This window comes from Ornithorhynchus anatinus, chromosome 4 (assembly GCF_004115215.2).
Source record: "Ornithorhynchus anatinus isolate Pmale09 chromosome 4, mOrnAna1.pri.v4, whole genome shotgun sequence".
Taxonomy (NCBI): Eukaryota; Metazoa; Chordata; class Mammalia; order Monotremata; family Ornithorhynchidae; genus Ornithorhynchus; species Ornithorhynchus anatinus.
Window position 1 is genome coordinate 77,600,944 of NC_041731.1, and position 10,227 is coordinate 77,611,170.

The 10,227-nt window shown below is 46.8% G+C and overlaps 2 non-coding genes across 2 annotated transcripts; one reads left to right on the forward strand and one right to left on the reverse strand.

The window, feature by feature from the left end:
* Positions 1–4,805: 4,805 nt before the first annotated feature.
* On the forward strand, positions 4,806–4,943 carry LOC114811511. Its single transcript, XR_003759209.1, has one exon. It is a non-coding gene; the product is annotated as a small nucleolar RNA SNORA7 (small nucleolar RNA).
* Positions 4,944–8,353: 3,410 nt separating this feature from the next.
* LOC114811950 lies at positions 8,354–8,491 on the reverse strand. Its single transcript, XR_003759645.1, has one exon. It is a non-coding gene; the product is annotated as a small nucleolar RNA SNORA7 (small nucleolar RNA).
* Positions 8,492–10,227: the final 1,736 nt, after the last annotated feature.

Consider the following 10,227-nt stretch of genomic DNA (forward strand, 5'->3'; position numbering starts at 1 on the left):
TTTATTGAGCGCTTACTGTGTGCAGAGAACTGTACTAAGCGCTTGGTAGAGTATGATATAACAGTAAGCGGACACATTCCTTGCCCACGACGAGTGACTTAACCTCTCTGGGCCTCACTTGTAAAATGGCTGGGTTAATCTCCCTATCTCACAGGATGTTGTGAGGGCAAAACGGGTCAAGGAAGTGAAAGCGTCTGGGGAAAATAAAAGCACTAGTCATGTCCCGGAAGGTTCAGTTCCCTCTCCCCCATACCTCTAAGAGTGGAAGACATAATTAGTTGTGGATTCAGATATGATAACGATGGTATCTACTAAATGATCACCGTGAGCTAAGTGCTGAGGCAGACGCAAGATTCTCATTATCTGATTGTCCCTCCCCAGCCTCACCATTGATTTTATCCCCATTTAACAGAGTGGAAGACTAGGACACAGAGAGGTGAAGCGTCTCACCGAAGGTCACACAGCCCTCTAGGAATACGCTGGGGCTAAAACCCAATCTCCTGACTCTCAGTTTTGTGCTCTGTCCACTAGACCACACTGTCTCTCAGCTATCTCCCCACGGAGGAGTTAATAATAATGTTGGTATTTGTTAAGCGCTCACTATGTGCAGAGCACTGTTCTAAGCGCTGGGGGAGATACAGGGTCATCAGGTTGTCCCGCGTGGGGCTCACAGTCTTCATCCCCATTTTACAGATGAGGGAACTGAGGCCCAGAGAAGTGAAGTGACTTGCCCGCAGTCACCCAGCTGCCAAGTGGCCGAGCTGGGATTCGAACCCATGATGTCTGACTCCCAAGCCCGGGCTCTGGTTCACTCGGGGTCCTTAATCTATTACCGGACTAGCCCCTTGGGATAGCAAGATAACAGTAATAATAATAATGATGGTATTTGTTAAGCACTCACTATGTCCCAAACACTGTTCTAAGCGCTGGGGTAGATACAAGGTAATCAGGTTGTCCCACGTGGGGCTCACAGTCTTAATCCCCATTTTCCAGCTGAGGTAACTGAGGCACAGAGAAGTTAAGTGGCTTGCCCAAGGTCACACAGCAGACAAGTGGTGGAGACGGGAGTAGACCCCACGTCTTTTGATTCCCAAGCCCGTGCTCTTCCCATTAAGCCACGCTGCTTTTCTGTGCGTCTGGTGACCCACACTTTTCAGGAGGGGAAGTGCAGCAGCATCAGCAAACCCCAAAATACACCCTCTAATCTCACTCCCAGGACAGCACAGAGATCTCTGATCACAAGTTCCTGCCCTTGAGATAGTCCTTCCTAGCTGTCGGGGGTGAGGAGGAATCTCCCCTTACAGGCATCCTGACGCATCGCACAGCTCAGTTAGAAACGAAAAGCCAAAAATAGCAATAAAGTGACAGCTGACGCCCTTTAATCTGGGGCCCGATACGCTTTTGAAATCTTAAGGGAATGATTAATAAACTTGGAAAATATATTGTCAACTTATCTTCGCCTAAACCATCTGTCCATAGTTGAAGCTGCAACAGACCAGAGCTGTTGCTCGTGTGGTGTTTATAGGATCTCCGTCTCTGCTAAGATTCCCGTATTGATGTTGGTATTTGTTTAAGCGCTTACTAGGTGCAGAGCACTGTTCTAAGCACTGGGGGAGATACAGGGCAATCAGGTTGTCCCACGTGAGGCTCACAGTCTTAACCCCTATTTTACAGATGAGGGAACTGAGGCCCAGAGAAGTGAAGTGACTTGCCCGCAGTCACCCAGCTGACAAGTGGCAGAGCCGGGATTCGAATCCATGACCTCTGCCTCCCAAGCCCGTACTCTTTCCACTTAGCCTCGCTGCTTCCCATATTACCACTCTCCGATTATTCCAGAGTCTAGTTTCCACTGGCCATTCTAAAATTCCTAGAAAAAGGTGTTGTGTGTTGTAGCCTAAAAGAAAAAACCAATTAACAATCTAATTCTGCGTTCCATTGTTATTGGTTATTTTCCTTTCGCCAGCTCCTGATGACTGGTCAGAGGGCATGTTTTAGTTGCCTCTTCCAAGGGTCTCCCTCCAACCTAAATTCCCACTTCCTGAGCAACATATTTTTAACATCTACTGCAGGTGGATGATCTGCAATAGACATTGCCACGGTGATGACTGGTTTCACGCCCTGGAATCTCACAGGTGTGGGGAATTAGAGTTAGACCGGCATGCGGGGGACTTTAAATGTAGACTTCACTCATTTTTCCTTCACCTCAGCCCTTATTAATCTTCCATCTTCACCCTTCTCTACCCATAGAAATGATAAAAAACCCTTTGGGGAATAAAATAATATGGTGGAAAAACATTTATTTCCATGCAAGTCTTTGCTCCCTACAGATTTATCTTAAGAACTCTGGTACTTCAGGTTTTGGATTCTCTGTTATCAGTGCTGATTATGGAAATGATTGACGCAGAAGGGGGTGGTGAAACCCCCTGCTGAATGGCTTATTCCATGATTCACATTCTGAGTAGGCTTGTTGATGCTGGAATTGCATTTCCATGAGCTCGTTCCTATCTCCCTCGCCATCTGTTATTCGGCACCACACTCCTGATTTGTGTGGTACTTTTCCTCACACTTGCTTCATAAAAAAAAAAAAAACACCACGTTTTTCTAGTCCATTTGTTCTAGAGAGGCAGCATAGCCTGGTGGAAAGAGCATGGGACTGGGATTCTACTCCCAGTTCTAGTCTAGTGTAATTGCCTGCTGTGTGACCTTGCGCAAGTCATTTAACTTCTCTGTACTTCAGTGTCCTCATCTATAAAATGGGCATGATCTGGTCAGGCACAGTCACTGTCCCACATAGGGTTCACAATCTAATAATAATAATAGTAACGTTGGTTTTTGTTAAGCGCTTACTATGTGCAGAACACTGATCTAAGCGCTGGGGTAGACATAGGGGAATCAGGTTGTCCCACATGGGGCTCACAGTCTTAATCCCCATTTTACAGATGAGGGAACTGAGGCACAGAGAAGTTAAGTGACTCGCTCACAGTCACACAGCTGACAAGTGGTAGAGCTGGGATTCGAACTCATGACCTCTGACTCCAAAGCCCGTGCTCTTTCCACTAAGCCACGCAGTCATATTTATTGAGCACTCACCATGTGCAGAACACTGTACTAAGTGCTTGGAAGAGTACAGTATAACAGGATAGCAGACAAATTCCCTGCTCATGACAAGCTTGCAATCTAGAGGAGAAGGAGAGAGAACGAGTGTTTAATTCAAATTTAACAGATGGGAAAATCAAAGCTCAGAGAAATGAAGTGATTTACCCAAGGTCACATTTCTTAAAGGGGAAGGAGCCTGGATTAATGTTGGTATTTGTCAAGCGCTTATTATGTGCCGAGCACTGTTCTAAGCGCTGGGGTAGACACAGGGGAATCAGGTTGTCCCGCGTGGGGCTCACAGTCTTAATCCCCATTTTACAGATGAGGCACCGAGAAGTTAAGTGACTTGCCCAAAGTCACACAGCTGACAAATGGCCGAACCGGGATTTGAACCCATGACCTCTGACTCCAAAGCCCGTCGGGTGACTCTTAGGCCTGTGCTCTTTCCACTAGGCCATGCTGTTTCTTGTGTAATTTTGACTTCTAGGATTGAATCTGGAAGGAAGAGAAAAATCCCTGACAAAGAAGTACTCAATTTTGCTTCTAGTAGACACTGAAAACAGACATGTTGCAGAGTTGGGGGTGGCCTGGCTTTCTGCTTAGAATCCGAATACCATCAGCTCCTCTGCTGTAGAAATATGAACTTAGGAAGGAAGTTCTGAACACTTCCCTGGTTGGCAAGGGGCTCTCAGACTATTCTAGCCTTTTCGACCCACCATTTTCATTCGCCCCCTAAGACCTGTGTTCTCTCATCACTGCCCACTTTAAGGTGATCATGGCAGACGCCCGCAGTACAGACAGGCTGACCCTGGGCCCCAGCGTTCCTGGGAAACAGGTGTTGATTCATTTATCAAGATTTATGGAGTGCTGAGTGCTTTCTGCCATCAGAGCCCTACACTGAGTGCCTGCTGTCCACAGAGCACAGAATTAAAAAGCAGCATGGCCCAGTGGATAGATCACCAGACTAGGAGTCAGAAGGACCTGGCTTCTAATCCCGGGTCTGCTGCTTGTCTGCTATGTGACCTTGGGCAATTCACTTTCATTGTCTGTGCCTCAAAATTACTTCATCTTAAAATGGGGATGAAGACCGTGAGCCCCACGTGGGACAGGGGCGGTGTCCATCCTGATTTGCTTGTATCCCCCCAGCATGGTCTGCACATAGTAAGTGCTTAACAAATACCAACATTTTTATTATGTGCCAGGCACTGTACTAAGCACTGGGGTAGATATAGGGTAATTATATTGTATGTATCTTGTTGTATGTAGCCCCTGAACCAGCCCCGTGTCCTCAAGAACGATCTCACCTGGCCCGGCACACAGGTATCAGAAGCAAAGTGCAGGGTGGGCAAAGAGATCTTCTTTATGGGTTTGAGTGACTTTATTTGCTGCATAAGAGGGAGTCTCCTATTAGTCAGTCACTCTCATTTATTAAGCACTCACTGTGTGCAGAGCACTGTACTAGGTGCTTGGGAGAGTACAATATAACAATATAAAAGGCACATTCCCTGCCCACATCGAGCTTACATTCTAGAGGGGGAGACAGACATAATATAAATAAATTACAGATATCCTATCATAAACGATTTACAAACGTCAGCCCAGTCAGTAATACTTTCAATCAGTTATTCGGTTAATGGCATTTATTGAGCTCTTGCTGTGTTCAGAGTGCTTGGCTGAGCACAATTTAAAAGAGATAGTTGACACGTGGGAGCCTCTCAGGGTCGCACCTGGAGAGTTTCCAGTATTCTACCAGTCTCCGCTATGGGAGGGAGAGTCAAGCAGAGGCCTACCCATTCCATTCCTAGCTTGGGCAATGGCTGGCGAGTGGAAGGCAATCTGCTGCAAGTCAAAATTCACCCGTGCTGGGCAGCAGCGGCATGGGAGAGAGTGGAGGGTGGAGACTCAGGTTTACTAAGTGGAAGGAGGCAGTGGAGAACCTCTTCTGCATTTTTACCAAGACAACTCTTTGGATCCACTACCAGAATGAACGCAGATGGACAGTGGGGCATTCTGGGACAGATGTGTTCATGGTGTCGCTATGGTTCGGACATGACTCGATGGCGTAATACAAGACGTGTGGGACATGTTGAGTCCCTGAACTCAAGAAGCTTACAATCTAGATGGGGGGGACAGTTATTAAAATAAATTCCAGTAAGGGGAGCGACAAGTATAAGTCTTTGCTCATCGCACAAATGAATCAATCAGCGAAATTTATTGAGTGCTTACTGTGGGAAGGGCAATGTATTAAGTGGTTGGGAAAGTACAGTGAACAGAAGTGGTAAGTGCGATCCCGGCCCACAGGGAGCTTACAGTCTCGAGGAGGGAGTCCTCTGTCAGTTACTGCCAGTCCGTCACTGACAGGAAGTGTAGTGACAGTGATTTTTATGGTGCCACACTCAGAGTCTCATCTCCAGAAAATGTGATTCCTCTGGAACAGTAGATGTGACGATTGAGTAGGGGGATCGGGTTGTAGCAAAATTATTAATAATAATAATAATAATGGTATTTGTTAAGTGCTTATTATGTGCCAGGCACTCTTCTCAGTGCTGTGGTAGATACAAGCAAATCGGGTTGGAAACAGTCCCCGTCCCACGTGGGGTTCACATTCTCAATCCCCATTCTCCACATAAGATCACTGAGGCACAGAGAAGTGAAGTGACTTGCCCAAGGTCACACAGCAGACAGGTGGCCGAGCCAGGATTAGAACCCATGATCTTCTGACTCCCAGGCCCATGCTCTATCCACTAGGCCATGTTGCTTCTCTAATAATAATGATATTAATAATTGTGGGGGTTTGTAAGCACTTATTTTTTGCCAGAGTTCTGGGGTAAATACAAGATAACTGGGTTGGACACAGTCCCTGTCCCACATACGGCTCTCGGTCTTAATCCCCATTTTACAGATGAAGTAGCTGAGGCACAGAGAAGTGAAGTGACTTGTCTAAGGTCACACAGCAGGCAGATGATGGAGTTGGGATTGGAAGCCAGGTCCTTCGGCCTCCCAGGCCGGGCTCGCTCCACTAGGCCGAGAATTGCAAAGTACATACCAGAATTTCTCACAAAAACCGTTTATGGCCCGTGTGGCTGTACCAGAGAGCGACCGTCGGATGCCTCAGCTCCCAGAAGCCAGGAGAGAGCGCCCAGGATAGCCACCTTTTGGGCCGCGGAGACAATAGCCAGTTATTTTCTGGATTTCTGCTCAGCTAGGACACCCACCATCCAAGATGCCCCAGGTGGTTCGTTGTTTCAGAAACCTTCACCCCCGATCTCATTGCCTTTCACCTCTGGATACTTCACCTCTTACCTCCAGTACCCCCAGAGGTGAGTAGGACTTGAGTGGGGCCCAGGCTGGATATGGGGGGACCACATCTGCTGCTGCTGCTGCTGCTGAGGAGCAGCGTGGCTCAGTGGAAAGAGCCCGGGCTTTGGAGTCAGAGGTCATGAGTTCGAATCCCTGCTCTGCCACTTGTCAGCTGTGTGACTGTGGGCAAGTCACTTCACTTCTCTGTGCCTCAGTGACCTCATCTGTAAAATGGGGATGAAGAGTGTGAGCCCCACGTGGGTCATCCTGATTCCCCTGTGTCTACCCCAGCGCTTAGAACAGTGCTCGGCACATAGTAAGCGCTTAACAAATACCAACATTATTATTATTATTACATCGGAGTAGAGAAGCAGCGTGGCTCAGTGGAAAGAACCTGGGCTTCGGAGTCAGAGGTCATGAGTTGGACTCCCGGCTCTGCCACTTGTCAGCTGTGTGACTGTGGGCAAGTCACTTCACTTCTCTGTGCCTCAGTTACCTCCTCTGGAAAATGGGGATTAAGACTGTGAGCCCCACGTGGGACAACCTGATTACTCTGTATCTCCCCCAGCGCTTAGAACAGTGCTCTGCACATAGTAAGCGCTTAACAAATACCAATATCATTATCATTATTATTATTACCCACTCATGGCAGCAAAAACGCCGCTCTTTTTCTGATCTTTGCTCTCGAATGGCATTGTAAAGGCAAGCAATGCACAGGCCTAACAGCGAACCAGCCTGTCATTACGTACCGTGGGCATTTTTACTTCCTTGTACTGAACGGCAGGTAATGAATTCCCAAGAATGCAGGCCGACTGGTTTGGGTGGGTTCAGAATTTCTTAGGTGGTTTATTTTTTTCCCTAATGAACCAAAAGCCAATCAGTGTGTTTACAGTTCTGCAGTCTAAGGAGAACGTGATCAACGCAGGGCGGATACAGAGGAGAGTGTGGAGAGGAACAGAGAGAGAGAAAAGAGAGGGGCTCAAATGTATGCTTTATTAGGGAGACATAGCCTATTCTAGGTGTGCTTTCAACCCGACTCTTAGATTCAGGAGCATTCACTGGTCTGACTGGCTGAAATATCTCACACCTGTCTTCCTTTAAAGGAGGATGGCTAGAAGGTGCAGAAGAAGAAGAAAAATGTGTTTCTGGCACTCGCACTACAATAATAATCACAATCGTAATTGTGGTGTTTAAGTGCTTACTTTGGGCCAAGCACTGTACTAAGCGCTGGGCTAGACACAAGATAATCCGGTCCCACATGAGGCTTATATTCTAAATAGGAGGGAGCACAGGTATAGAGTTCCTATTTCGCAGGTGAGGGAACTGAGGTGCAGAGAAATGAAGTGACTTGCCCTGAGTCACACAGCAGGTAAGTGGCAGAGCCAAGATTAGAACCCAGGTTGATCATCATCATCGGTATGTACCAGGTGCCTTCTGGGGGAAGGACCTTGTAGTGGGTGACTCCTGGGTATGGGTGCTGTACTGGGTGCCTCCTTTGGGGAAATCCCTGCACTAAGAACCTCCTTTTAAAAAAAAAGGTATTTGTTAAGCTTTTACTATGTGTCAGGCACTGTTCTAAGCACTAGGGTAGATGTAAGGTAATCAGGTCAGACACAGTCCATGTCCCACATGGGGCCCACCGTCTTGATCCCCATTTTACAGACGAGGTAACCGAGGCATAGAGAAGTGAAGTGATTTGCCCAAGGTCATATAGCAGACAAGTGGCAGAGCAGGGATTGTTGTTGTTGTTTCCTCATGTTGTCATGTCTTGTCCAACCCATAGCAACGCCATGGGCACATCTCTCCCAGAACGCCCCACCTCCATCTTGCAGTCATTCTAGTAGTGAATCCAAAGAGTTTTCTTGGTAAAAATATGGAAGCGGTTTACCACTGCCTCCATCCGCACAATAAATCTGAGTCTCCAACCTCAACTCTCTCCCAGTTCGAGTGAGTTTTGATTTGGAGCAGATTGTCTTCCACTCGTTAGCCACTTCCCAAGCTAGGATTGGAATGGCTATGCCTCTGCTTGACTCTCCCTCCCATAGTCGAGACTGGTAGAGGACTGGAAACTCTCCAGGTGCCCCCCTGAGAGGTGAGAACAGGAACTAAAACCCAGGTATTCTGACTCGCAGACCTATGCTCTCTCCACTAAACCATGCTGCTTCTTTGTGAGCAGAGCACTGTACTGGGCAACTCTTGTAGGCAGGGCCCTGCATTGGGAACCTCCTGTGGGCAGGATACACCTTAAAAGGCACTTCCTACTGGACAGTTGAGAGCATATAATAAAAGACATGAGTCTTATCTTCAAGGAAGTACAATCTAAAAATCTTTCTCTGGGAAAAGATGTCCAGATGAAAGTATGCAACCCAGGAAGGCTCCAATGGGAAACAGAAGCCCTCCGGCTTCTCCCGACCACATACAGGAGAGGAGTTTTTGGTTTGGAATGGCGAATCAAGCTGGGCAAAAATGTCCCTTTTCTTCTTGGTCTCCTTTTTCCCTCAGGAAAGGACTTAATGCAATAAACTCAGGTAATGTCGCATTGCAACTTGGAATGCCCTCCCTCCTCTAATCCGACAGATAATTACTCTTCCCTTCTTCAAAGCCTTATTGAAGGCATATCTTCTCCAGGAGGCCTTCCCAGACTACGTCCTCCTTTCTTCTTCTCCCACTCCCTTCTGTGTCACCCTGACTTGCTCCCTTTGATCTTCCCCCCTCCCAGCCCCACAGACTTATATACATACCTATAATTTATTTATTTGTGTCGATATCTATCTCCCCTCCTCTAGACCTTAAGCTCATTGTGGACAGGGAATGTGTCAGTTCACTGTTGTACTCTCCCAAACACTTAGTACAGTGCTCTGCACACAGTAAGCGCTCAATCCATGTGATTGAATTAATTAATGAATGAACTTTCACCTATGAATTGAGAAATTCTCAGTTACATTTCCCTCAACAATCATTACTCAATTGCAGTGTATTATTAAAACACATCCTGAATGGAGACTTAACTACACAGAGGGGAGCCGTAATTTTGAATTTCTTGGCTTAGGGGATTTTAGAATTTCCAAGCACGATATGAATTAGTGTCAGATTTTGCCCTGATTGAGATGAAGCATCAAGAACATAAAGGAAGGGAACTATAAATCTTGGCTAGTTTAATAACACTCATTTTTTTCAGTAATTTACAACAGCACACAAAATAGACTAAATCCTACGAAGAGTTTGTCATTCTTTATTTTGTAACGGGAATTATTTATTTTCTGCCCATAGTTTCTTATAGGACCTCGGCTACCTGCTCTGAATCAGCAACCAGCACACACGTGACATTCAGTAAATAATGGCCACCAAACTGTGACTTCAAACCTTAAACAGAACACAAATGGCCCTGGATCTGAGGGAATGAGGCAGTTATGGAGGAGCAGTTTATCTCTACAAGCCGGTCTGGACAACCAGTAGACGAGGGCATAGTCTTTCCCTGGTAGCCACAATTTACCTGGGCAAATAGCAGTATGCCTAGGTCAGTCCGGAGAGTGGCTCACTGCCGGCTCTGGGACTAGAGATTTCAAGTCACTTAATTCAGTGAGATGCCGAGGGAAATATTGCTCACTGAATAACCTTGCCCCCTCCTACCTCACCTCACTACTTTCCTACAGCAACCCAACTCACACGCTTCACTCATCTAGTGTCAACTACTAACTGTACCTTGATCTCTTCTATCTCTCCATCAACCTCTCGCCTACATCCTGCCTCTGGCCTGGAACATCCTCCCTCTTCGTATCTAACCGACAATTACTCTCCTCACCATCAAAACCTTACTGAAGGCTACTGACT